Genomic DNA, 12,639 nt, shown 5'->3' with positions numbered 1-12,639 from the left:
CCTTGGCCTTTGCAAGAACCTCTCTGCAGTCGGCCGGTATGTCGTATCCTCCAAACTCTAGCGCTGCAGGAGCCAGGCCTGCAAGTTCAGCGACTTCGGGTCGTGGTGGAGGATGGCGCCTCCTTCCCTGGAGAGCAGGTCCGCGTCCACTGGCAGCTTGATTGACGGGGACGCTGACAAGTCCAGAAGGTCCAGGAACCATATCTGCCTCGGCCACGCAGGTGCGACGAGGATCATCCTGCACCGTGACCTCTTGAGCTGGTTGATGAGCCGGATCAGTAGTGGCAATGGAGGGAACGCGTATAGGAACAGGCCCGCCCAGGGGAACGAGAAAGCATCGCCCATGCTCCTCGGCTGGGGAAACCTGCTGGCGAACCTCCGGCACTTGGAGTTCGTCGCCGTCGCGAACAGATCGATCTGGGGTGTGCCCCACCATCAGAAGAGGCGATCCACTAGATCCTGCCGTAGTTCCCACTCGTGGCACGAGCGCAGCTCCCTGCTGAGTGAGTCGGCGATGGTGTTTTTTATCCCTGCCAGATGAAACGGCACCAGAAACATCCTTTGGGCGACGGCCCAATGCCACAGGTCCTGCGCCTCCTTGGACAGTGCTGGGGACCTGGTTCCGCCCTGTTTCCTGATGTAAAACATGGTGGTGGTGTTGTCGGTGAAGATCCTCACCACCTTGCCCTTGAGGGACGGAAGGAAGGACCTGAGGGCCCAGAACACTGCACGGAGCTCCAGGACGTTGATATGGAGGGACTTCTCCGTCGGGAGCCAAAGGCCTCTCGCGTGCAGATTTTCGGTGTGCGCTCCCCACCCTTCCAGGGAGGCATCCGTGGTCACTGTCTCCTTGTGGTCTGGGGTCTGGAAGTCCATGCCCGCCGTCAGATGCGCGCGGGTGCCCCACCACCGGATCGCTCGGCGGAAACTCTCGTCGAGTGTGATCCTCTCCTCGAAGCTGCCCGTAGTTTGGATCCAGCGCGCGTACAGGAACTCCTGCAACGGCGCATCCGGAGCCTGCACATGGGAATGAGGTAGATGCAAGAAGACATCATTCCGAGGAGGGACTTGATGGACCTCACCTTGGCCGCGTCGGAAACCAACATCCGCTGTACCTTGCCCAGGATGGACCTGGTCCTTTCCTCCGACGGGGAGGCCAGAAGGGACACTGTGTCGAGCTTCGCTCCCAGAAACAGTGCGTTTTGCGCGGGTACCAGGTGGGACTTGGCGTAGTTCACGGAGAATCCCAGGTCCGTGAGAAGTTGGACGGTCCTTGCCGTGTGCTCCACGGCGAGCTCCCTCGTCTTGGCTCGGATGAGCCAGTCGTCCAGGTAGGGGTAGACATGGATCCCCTCTCAGCGCAGCTGCGCAGCCACTGGTGCAAGGCACTTGGTGAATACCCTGGGTGCAGACCGTAGACCGAAGGGAAGGGCTCTGAACTGGTAGTGACGCCCTTGGACCACGAACCTGAGGAATTTTCGGTGCCCCTTTAGGATGGGAATATGGAAGTAGGCATCCTCCAAATCCAACGACGACAGGAAGTCGCCCTCCTCCAGCTGCCCCAGGACGTGCTGGAGGGTGACCATCCGGAACTTCTGAGCCTTGATGAACTTGTTCAGCCGCCGTAGGTCTAGGATGGGGCGCCATCCTCCCGTCTTCTTCTTCACGAGGAAGTATCTTGAGTAAACTCCGGAGCCCCGAAGCCTCCTTGGGACGAGTTTGATGGCGCCCTTCCTTAGCATCGCCCTTACCTCCCGGAGAAGCTGAGGGACATGAAGCTCTTTCCTGGCCACAGGGGGGACGCGCAGGCACCTTCTTTGAAACTCGAGCGCGTGGCCCTGGGCTAGGGCGTCCAGCACCCAACGGTCGGTGGAGATGGTCTCCCACACGCTGACGAAGCTCACCAGCCGGCCTCCCACCGGGGTGCTTCGGTGGGGGCCCGACCCCACGGCCGGTTCAATCCTGCTTAGACAAGGCTTTGCCGCCTTGACCTCCTTGGCGATGACGGCGGGGTCCGCCTGACTTGCCTCGTCCCCTGTAAGCTTCTTGAGACGACGAACGGGCCTCTTGACGGTAGGTGGAAAATCCGCCGCCGGAACCTTTGGAGGCGCCCTTGCCTCCGCCGCTCCAAAAGGGCGGCTGCCGTTGCTGGAGTACCCCGAGAGCCCGGGCTGTCTCTGTGTCCGCTTTAATGGCTTGAAGGGAATCGTCCACTGTTTTCCCAAACAGGTTGTTCCCATCGAACGGCATGTCCAGGACTCTGGTCTGTACGTCTTGACGGAAGTCAGTAGCCTTGAGCCATCCACGCCGCCTAAGGCACACGCCATTGCCCAACTGGCGAAATCCAGTGTCGGCGATGTCCGTCGCAATAGTGATGGCGTGGTCCGACGCCACCTCACCTTCCTGCAAGATCTCCAGGGCATCCGCCCTCTTGTCGTCCGGTAGGAAGTCCAGCAGGGGAGCCAGCTTGTACCACAGCTCCCTGTCGTACCGGGCTACGATAGCCAAGGCGTTAGCCGCCTTAATCGTCGTCGCTGCAGACGAGATGACCTTGCGCCCCATCGTGTCCAATTTCTTTCCCTCGCCGTCTGGCGGGGAAGTCGACGTGGAGGCCGCAACCCCCCCCTGCTTTCTTCCTGGCCGCCGCGGAGACGACGGAGTCCGGGGTAGGCTGCGCCCGGAGGCACAAGGGGGCCGCGTCCGGGACCCGGTACTTTTTCTCGTACCGGTCTCTTCTAGCCGGCGTCATGGATGGGTTCTTGAGGAGGGCGAGGCCCTCATCCCATATATCGTCCAGTAGAGGTACCGCGAGGACCGTCTTCCTCTTGGCCTCGTGCCGCTGATAAAGGAAACCTTCCTTCTTCTTCTCCTCAGGGCAGAGCTGGAAGAACTCGGATGCCCTGGCGATCATGGAGTGAAAAGATCCAATCTCGTCGGGCGGGGAAGCCCGGGTGGGAGGAGACGACGGCAGATCCTCGTCGTACACCTCGTCGTCCGTACCCGTTGCGGCCGTGTCAGTCCCCGTATCATCCCCTCGAGTCGTGGACGGGGAGGAGGGCTGAACGGGGCGCGACGGCTGAAAAGGAGGTGGAGGGTGAATCCTTCTTTTCTCAGGAGGGGGGCTGCCCGAAGGGCCTGGTTCCGGGTCCCCCGACGGGAGTGGCTCCTCCACTGGTAACGGCAGTCTCGTCCTTATCTCTGAGCATAAGGACTGTATAGCCAACAAAATGGCCGCCGAGTTGTCTTGCGGCACTGGCAGAGGGGAATCCGACGGGCGGTCAGGGGCCCCGTCGGTACCCTCGACCATGTCGTCTCCTGCGTCGGGATCCCTCCCGACGGGCTGGTCTTCTTCCACGCCAACGCCGTGGCTTAAGATCTCGATCAGTTCTTCCTCAGAGGTTGAGGCCGAATCCACGGCGACCTCCTGCCCCCCCTTTTTCTTCTCCGTCGGAGGTTTCACGGGGGTCCTGTCGATGGACATAAAAGAGGACTCCCTCCGCGGTGGCAGGGAGACTCTGAGCCCCGAGGTCGCCACCACCGGCGTAGCCTCCACAGGCTGAGCCAGGGCCGCCGCGACTGTCTCGATAGAGGCCTTGGCCGGATGGATTAAGGCTTTCACCACCCTTGGTGCGCTCACCGCCTTCTCCTTGAGGGGGGGGACACTGCCTCGCTCCCCCTCCGCCTTCGAGCTCGACTGGGGCCTCTCCAGGAGCTTTGCCGGGTGCTTGGCCTTCCTCTTACCCGACCCAGAGCGTTGGCTCGTGGTTGATGGTGCCGGGGAGGGTGCGCCCTGCCTGGCGCCCGTAGAGCCCGACCGTTCGGCGCTCCCGGTGCCAGTGGACTCGCGGTGCTTGGCCTTATGTTGGACCCCCGTCGCCGGGGCGTCCTCAAAGGTCTTAGAAGACCGCTCGGATTTCCTCTTCTTCTCGCCGGACGGGCTCTTCCCTTCCAGCCAGTTGGCAAGACGTTGATGGCGGTCCTTCATGGTCCGCTCCGACATGTTGCCGCAAAACGCACAGTCCTTCTCCACGTGCGTCTTGTCTTCAAGTAGGCAGTAAAAACAAAAGGAGTGTTCGTCTTCCTTAAAGACATTCTGCAGCTGGCATCCAGGGCAGACCCTGAACAGCTTTCCGGGCGTCGAGCTTCCCTTCTCCTGGGCCATGACCGAGATGGGCCTGAGAAACTTCTGGAGTCCTCCAAAAGTGTAGCTCGACGAATCTTCACCCTTGAGGGGCGTAGACCAATCCGACACGGGTCCCCGTTGATCGGATGGAGAGTCGGTGGAGCTTGAGGCTCTTTTGACTGAAAAAAACCAAGTTTTTGAGAAAAAACGTGAAAAAATAGCACTAACGCTCGAGAGCAATAGCACGAGGATCCCAACACTTGAACGTGCGGTAAAAATCTGAAGATGGCTGCCAGAGGCGGGGCTTAGGTAGAGGGCAGTCATTGGCTGTGGTCAGTATGACGCAGAGACCAGTGATTGGTTACTACTACGAAAGGCAGATCAGAAACGAAACTGATACTGGTTTTTTCTTTACCGAGGATTCCCAGCCTGACGACGGGGAATATTCATGAGCATGTGAATCCATGCCAGACCCCATGCTGGAGAACGCCTGGAATGCATTACTTAAACGTGTGCAAAATTATTAGAGCATTTGCAGGACAAGTAGCCATGAGAGCAATACCTTTAGAGCCAGAAGTTTTTTTATTATGGAGTACATGTTCTGTTGGCATATCTGCCAGGCATAGCAGGCAGAGCAATGAGAATACCTGATGAATTTCTGTTTAGACCAAAGATACCTATGCTTGAAGAAGAAGGGCAAGTGTTTCCCTTAGAGTTACAAGCAGCCATAGTGCAAGGTAAAATGGCTTTGCTTGATGGGAAAGATGACAAAGGCAGGCAATGGTGTGCAGTGATTGCCATCGGATAAGGTTACAGATTAACTGACTGAAAAACGTACAGAGGACTGTTTTTGTTTTGGAAACGGAGGCTTAAGACAGCGGCCAATACAAAACGTTTAATTTAAAAACAAAGGGTCTTAACTCCTCTCGGAAACTCACCCTTTCAGATCTAAACGCATCTATGGGGAGACATTATGAACTCACCTACTCGATTGCAACAAATGACACTACAATCTTGATTGAAAAAATATATATATCTCTTTTTATTGTATTATTGCATTTAGATTAAAACCTTTTTTAATATATAATTTTTTTTATAAAAAGATAGTTTAACAACCATCACAAATCCTAATGTGCTGGACAACAAAAAAACAAAGTCAGCAAAAAAAGTTTGCGAAACAAGTTTGTTTAGGAAAAACAGTCCTAGAGTAGAACCTGAAAAGATTCTGTTTCTTAGTAAAGTAGAAACCTATACCATGAAAAAATAGAAAAACGGAAAAACAATTCCTACCTACAGAAAGTGTTTCTCTTTGTAGTTACTGTTAGAATTACAAGACAAAACAAACAATTGTATACCGAAAAAAACATAACATGAAAGAAATGCAACATTAGCATCTAAGATAAAACATACATTTGATGTCTAATCTGGAATCTCTATTTCGATACTGGGACACTTTCAATAATTCTAAGTCCGTAACGGCTATTAGTGCCTTTTTATACTTGTGACAGCATTCTCACAAAAAAACATTAGCCCGACATGTTTCATTCCCATTAACCTTAAAAAGGATAAGTAACGGGAAATTCTTCAGGGGGTGATATTACAAACATCAAGTAGCATGTTGATTACTAGAGAGATTTTGTATACATTCTGTGGCACTTGATGCAAAGGAGGGAGGGTAGCTCATTAAGGATGGCTTCTTTTGCTGTGAAGTACCAACCTAAGGGATGGAAGAAAACCAACAGAACGAATCAGTTGTATGCCTTCGGAACAAACCCTAAAAAGAGTGGTTTGTCTGCCTTTGGGACTGTTTTCGGATTAGAGGCTTACCCATCTGCCAATTTATGAGTAGTAGCAGGGGTGATCACACGATCAGCTTGAAAAGGAGGTTTTCTCTATAGAAGAAAATGAGGCAACAGGTGGCTTGGTAAATGGTGGTTGGGAAATAACTGAGTGCATTTAATCTTAAAACCAGCTTCACTTTGAAGTATATTTAAAGTTCGAAAATTATACTTCTATGTTCCACTTATTTCTACAGTAATAAGTGCTATACAAAAAGTACAAAGAGCTGTTGATGGTTTGTTCTCTCATTTATATTTAAAATTCCTAAAGACATAGTTATGGTCTAATAAGTCGCAATTACAGCACACAGTGGACCCAAAAGGAGATCTAATTGTGCTGTTCGCTGAAGTTTATGAACTGCTCAGTGAAATACACTGGGCCGACAGTAGTCACAAAGACTGTAGCTGCAGGGAAAAAGACTGGTATTAAAAACACACAGCTAACCTCTTGTTAAGTTTCTTGGTGCTGACACAGCACTTGTGCGTGGGTTACATGAACAGCTGTGTACGGAAATGAATTCCAAAACGCAGTGCCGAAAACATGCACGTCCTTCGCTCCACCTAATGGAAATGACAAAACAACAAGAAATGGACTCTTACCGACACAGATTTAAAATAAAGTGGTTTCGAAATCTACATCTCTGAGGCAACTCAGATCGTTACATAACGCTCGTGTATATTTATTTCTATACTCACAACGTGGTTTTTGCGCTCTCTGTTTCTGTTTTCTCTCTCTCCCGGTCTCCTCTGGGTCGTGTGTCTGCATCAAGACCACGTGACTGCTTGACGTCGTGACACATCCGACACTTATACAAACGGGACGTAGAAACTGAAAACGGAGTAAACCTCCAATGCCCATGAGTGTGTATTGCGGGAGCCATCTTGGAAAGAGTCTAGTATTAACTATGTTCATCTTGCGGTTCTAACCGTGAAGCAAAAAAATTATCGGCGTGTCTCTGTGCCACCAGTATGTAATTTGTTATTTATTTATTTCCTAAAGTAACCTTAAATTTAGTGAGACTTGCTGGGATAATAAAACGTATTTAATAAGGTATACTAGTTTCTCAATTAATAATTGGGAGTTCTTCTATTTCGATATGTATTTTTGTACATGTAAAAACAGTATGTACTGAAAAATATCGAAAAGACTGACCATTGCACTCCGAGTGTATCCTTGAACAATGGACAAACTCTGGTATTGTGTAGGTAAGCACCTATACCATACCTGACAGAGAATAAATCTGCAGGGCACTGCACTAGCTGTCCTTCACAGTCTGTTCCAATCGATGGACTCATTAAGACCTATCTCTACAGAATTACAAAGATATATTAGTCTTTGTTCTGTGTCGAATAATCTTTTCTTGTTAGCCGTTGTGTTTTCTTTGTGATTCATTTGTGACAGTACACTCCATGTGAAAGACTCCGGAGTGTGGTCCATGGACAGAAAATGTCCCACCATGGGAGCTGTTATGTTCTTATTTCTAATGCAGCTTTTATGTTCTGTGATCCTTGTTTTGATGTTCCTTTCTGTCATTCCAATATACATTTTAGGACAGGTTTTTGGCAAACCCCAGGACTCAGTCAAGGTCAGCTGGGGTGATTGAACTGAGATGTCGTTTCTGGTAACCAGCTCTTTCATATTTGGACCTCTCTTAAATGCACAGAGTCGTTTTTTAATGGGGCATTCACCAGAGTCTAAAATATGCCAGTTTCGTTTAATGATAGCATTCACTTTGTTGGAAAATGTGTTAAATGTACTGACAAACACAATTTGATCATTATCTTGTGATTTGTTGCGATATTCTAAGAGGGCTTCTCTGTTATTGTTCTTTGCTCGTTTATGAGCTCACCTCACAATCTTATTAGGATATCCTCTTGTGCGCAAGTTAAGACTTAGAGTTGTTGCTTCTTCTTCAAAGGTTGCAGTGTTGGAGCTATTTCTCTTGAGACGCAAGAATTGGCCTACTGGTAAATTCTTCCTGATATGGCTAGGATGGCAGCTGTCATACTGTAACAGGGAGTTCCGATCCGTTGGTTTATGATACGGTTTCACTTTAAGTGTGTTGTCACTGTTGTCTGCCCAGATCGTGATATCCAGGAAGTTGATTGCAGTTGTACTGGTAGTTGCCGTAAATTTTAGGAACGGGTTCTGTCCATTTGACCATTCCTTGAAACTTTCGAACGTGGTTACATCGCCGTCCCATATGATTAATATGTCATCTATACAGTGCCTCCAAATGTGAAGTTGGTTTAAAAAAGGATTGGAGTGGCTATAGATTACGCTTTTTTCAAAAGATTCGACAAACAGGTTGGCTGCAGAAGGTTCTACCGACGAGCCCATCGCAGTTCCATGAACTTGTTGGAAAAGTTGCTGATTGAAACTGAAAAAGTTTTCTTTTAGGGACATTGACGCACACCAGAGTATAAAGCTGTTAGGACATTCTCCTTCCGTTCTCTTCGCAAGGAGCACTTCTTCCAAAACTTCGAGAGTAAGATCCTGTGGCATGCACGTATACAAAGATACTATATTGAGACTTACTAGCATTTGCCGCTTGTTATCAAAAGGGTAGTTCTTGATTAAAGTTATGACTTCTGTAGTATCTTGTACATATGAGTGCATCTCAAGTACAAACTGTTTTAAGTATTTGTCCGCAAATTTTGAAAGCGGCTCTAACAGTGAACCTACACCTGACACGATTGGGTGGCCTGCAGGGTCAAGTAGTGATTTATGGATCTTTGGCAGGATGTAGAATTTGGGTATGGACGATTTCTTTGCTGTTAGAAAATCATACTCCTGTTTGCAGATCCACCCTCTTTCCAGTGCTTTCCTTGTTTTTTCTTCAATTGTTATTTTCAGACGAGGTGTCGTGTCTTCCTGTATTTTCTTGTAAAATGATGTATCATCTAGCTGTCTAGTGCATTCCGAGATGTAGAAGTTACAGTTGAGTAGCACAATTGCCCCTCCTTTATCGGCCTTTCTGATTATAATTTGTTCATTGCTTTTTAGTTGTTGCAAAGATTTCCGTTCGTCCCGTGTTAAATTTTGAAAGAAATGAGTATTGATGTTATTCTTTTCAAGTAGTTTCAATTCAGATAGAACCCTTTTTTCAAAAACTATTGCTTCTGGTGTTAGACTCGAGAAAGGAGGATGAAAATCTGAGGATTTTTTTAAGCCACTGGCATTATTTTCACATTCATAGCTCTTATCTGTGAAAAACTGTTTTAGGTGGATTTTACGGAAAAGTTGATGGATCTTGGTTCTCATCCTAAAGCCATAGTAGCTTGTGGTTGGCATAAATCCCAGGCCTTTATTCAACAGTTTTTGTTCTGTCGGGGTTGGAGGGTCCGAGAGGAGTTAAGACCCTTTGTTTTTAAATTACAGATTAACTGACGTCACCACTGAGGACATATTTGGCGATCATCCATCTGATGACAAAGTGATATTTGAGATGAGTATTACTTATTGGGTAAAGGTAATTAAACGGCAGGTACTCCAGAAAATGATGATAGCACAACAACGTCCCGAGTATTTTGAGAAAGACATGGCGAAAGTGCCAGCTTCATTATGGACCACAGGCCCCTATGACGTAGGCCTATTGAAGGGGGCCAGAGAAGTAAAGATGAAACTAAAACCACAAGCAATTTTACCTCAAGCACGACAGTATCCCATGTCTTGAGAGGCAGATGAAGGTATTTTCAAGACAATTTCCGCCATGATGGAGCAGGGCATCTAAGTGACGTCAGAGTCACCGTGTAATACTGCTGTGTATCCCATCGTAAAATCTAAGGGGGGGTCTTGGAGACTAATTCAAGATTTAAGGCCGATAAACCATATTGTAGAAGCCGAGTTCCCTCTAGTTCCTAACCCGTTTACAAGTCTATGTAATATACTTGATGGAGCACGATATTTCCATGTGATTGATTAGAAAAATGCGTTTTTCTCAATCCCATTGCACAATGACTCACAGGATTTGACTTGATTTACATTCAGACAGACACGATTGAAAAGCACTTGTTTGCCCCAGGGGCAAGTCTCCATCAATTTTCAATAGAGTCCTACAGATGGACTTAAGCAATATTGATTTGGAAAGTGTTGTTCTGCAATACGTGGATGATATTCTAGTTTGCAGCACTTCAGAGGAAGAGTGTAGACGCGATTCTGTTCAGCTGAGGATAATACTTGCTGACAAAGGATATAAGGTTGACAAAGGGAAGTTACATTATCGTCAACAAGAAATGTTGTATATTGGCAACTGATTTCACATGAAAGAAAGAAGGTTACTCCTGAGAGAGGGGAGGCCATTTTGAAACCCTCAAAACCACACACGATAAAACAGAGGTTTTTGGGATTATGTAATTACTTCAGAGCATGGGTATTTGATTACAGTTCATATATAAGGCCATTACTGCAGGCTTTAAAGGAAGCACAGGCAATACAGGAAAACATTGTGTGGACAGAGAATGGAGGAAGCATTTGAAGAGCTAAAAAAAGCAATTTGAATAGCTCCAGTTTTAGGAATTCCTAATTCTGCTGAGGAATTATTTTTATTCTCGCAAACAGATGGCACTGTTATGACAGCAGTACACACGCAGAGAACCACATTGGGGTACAAGCCCTTTGCATATTACAGTGGGATTTTAGACCCAGTAATGAGAGGTCACTTTCCGTGCGAACAGTCTGTGGCTGCCGCCGCGTTCGACATAGAGAAAGCTGCAAGCATAGTGATGGGATGCACCATGACCTTATTTGTAGAACACACGCTATTTGCTATTCTATAGAAACCCAAGGGCACATTGACTTCCCAAAGGGCTTCTGCCAACGAGGTAGTCATATCAAATCTAGTGATTAAAATAGTTAGATGCAGAGTAGTGAATCCTGCCATGTTTGTAGTCGAATCACTGGCAGAGGATGAGCATGCGCATGATTGTTCGAATTATGAAGAGTTCTAGGACGTAATGCCAAGAGTAAAAGAATATGCCTTGCCAGGTGGAGATATTGTTTTTATTGACTGTTCTTCAAAAATCAATCAAAATGATGGACAGAGATATACGGGTGTTCCTGTGGTAAAATACACAGCTAATGGGGAGTTTCAGACATTGGTAAGTGCAGGACTACCGTCTCACTACTCAGCACAAGCTGCAGAGTTAGTAGCGCTGATTGTCGCGCTCGAGAATCATGCAGACCAGGAAGTGACAGTGTACAGTGAATCCGCCTATGTGACGTCAACCGTGCATGCAGGATTAGCATGTTGGAAAAGGAGGGGCTACCTCCAAGCGGATGGCACGCCAGTGCAACATGCCACCTTATTGGACAGGCTTATTAAGGCATTACAACTCCCAGTGGCCATGGCGGTCGTTAAATGTGCAGCAAATACTAAAAGGGCAGATTTGATCTCACGCGGAAACCAAGCAGCAGACGAAGCGAAAATCGCTGCATGTTCAGAAAACATAATGGGCCTCATTACGAACCTGGCGGTACGGGCTAAACGGCACCGTAAAAGGTGCCGGCGCCGTTTACCCCGTACCACCTCATTACGAGGTCCCCTCGTGGGACCCAGGAAGCAACGCCTGGTCAAACCAGGCGTGCTTACCGGATCCCGCGAGGGGAAGAGGAAGCAAACAACGGGCCAACTCGTAATGGCCCGTTTGCTCCCTCTCCCATTCCCATTCAGCCCTATGGGGGCTGAAATGGGAATGGGGAAGGACCGGGTCCGGGTCCTTAGAGGGAGGAATTACCGGGCCTTCCGAACTCCAAATGGCCCGGTAATTCCTCATTCTGGGGACCCGGACGCGATTTCGGCGGCAGCCATTCCGCCAATAGCGGCATGGCTACCGCCGAGGTCGTAATGAGGCCCAATGTCTTTTGAAATGCTCGATGTAAAAGAGAAAATGGTTGTGTTGATGAATGTGGTTGAAAAATATAGTGATTTGTCAAAAGCTCTGCTTATGGAGGTTCAGGGGGAAGCACCTCAAGGTGAGAAAAATCTGTGGACACGAAGAGGGTGTTCTTTAAACCCCTCTGAAGCATTGTGGCGATAAGACAGCACTGATAAACCAGTGATGCCTGTAGCCTTACTAATGGTGGTGCTGTAACAGCTACACTAACCCTACGCACACAACTAGGGAGCACCTTGCGGCAACAATTGCTGAAGATTGGTTTGTACCAAATTTGTTAGAGCATGTTGTATTTTATATGGCAAATTGTATAGTCTTTAAAAAATATACAGCTGGGCATACACTCTACACATTTAGGGGGGTTATTCCAAGAACATTGGCCCCTTTCAGCATTTGCATATTGACTATGTCGATATGATTCAAGTATGTAATGGATATAGATACATGATTGTTGTAGTGTGTTCCTTCTCAAGGTGGATTGAGGCAGGTCCCTGTACACATCCAGATTCCACCTGTGCAGCTAAATTCTCAGTAAGGGAAGTATTTCCTAGATGAGGAGTATATGAGGTAATAAGGTCAGACAATCGCCTGCATTTTGTGAACCAGACATTTGAGCAGATCAGCTTGTTGCTTGGTATAACGCATAAGTTTTCCTAGGCTTATCATCCGCAAGGAAATGGGATCTGTGAGAGGCTCAAGGGTTTGCTTAAGGAAAGGATAGCCAAGTTGAAGCTCACTCTGACAAAAGGGTGGTTGCATTGCCTACCACTGGCATTATATGCT

The 12,639-nt window shown here is 48.0% G+C and overlaps 1 protein-coding gene across 4 annotated transcripts in view; it reads right to left on the bottom strand.

Annotated features, from left to right (window-relative positions):
- Nucleotides 1-12,639, bottom strand: part of CLN3 (CLN3 lysosomal/endosomal transmembrane protein, battenin) — a 652,734-nt gene that overhangs the window by 40,046 nt on the left and 600,049 nt on the right. The window contains exon 1 of one of the 4 annotated variants that reach the window (XR_011304413.1): nt 6,407-9,595. The exons of the other annotated variants lie outside the window; for them this stretch is intronic. The gene's annotated coding sequence lies outside the window, so the exon portion shown is untranslated. Of the gene's footprint in view, nt 1-6,406; nt 9,596-12,639 lie in introns of those variants that run through there. 4 annotated transcript variants of the gene reach the window in all.

Source organism: Ambystoma mexicanum, chromosome 3p (assembly GCF_040938575.1).
Source record: "Ambystoma mexicanum isolate Mex_15411 chromosome 3p, UKY_AmexF1_1, whole genome shotgun sequence".
NCBI lineage: Eukaryota > Metazoa > Chordata > Amphibia > Caudata > Ambystomatidae > Ambystoma > Ambystoma mexicanum.
Note: the sequence above shows the minus strand (reverse complement) of the source record. Positions and strands in the feature narration are given on the sequence as shown.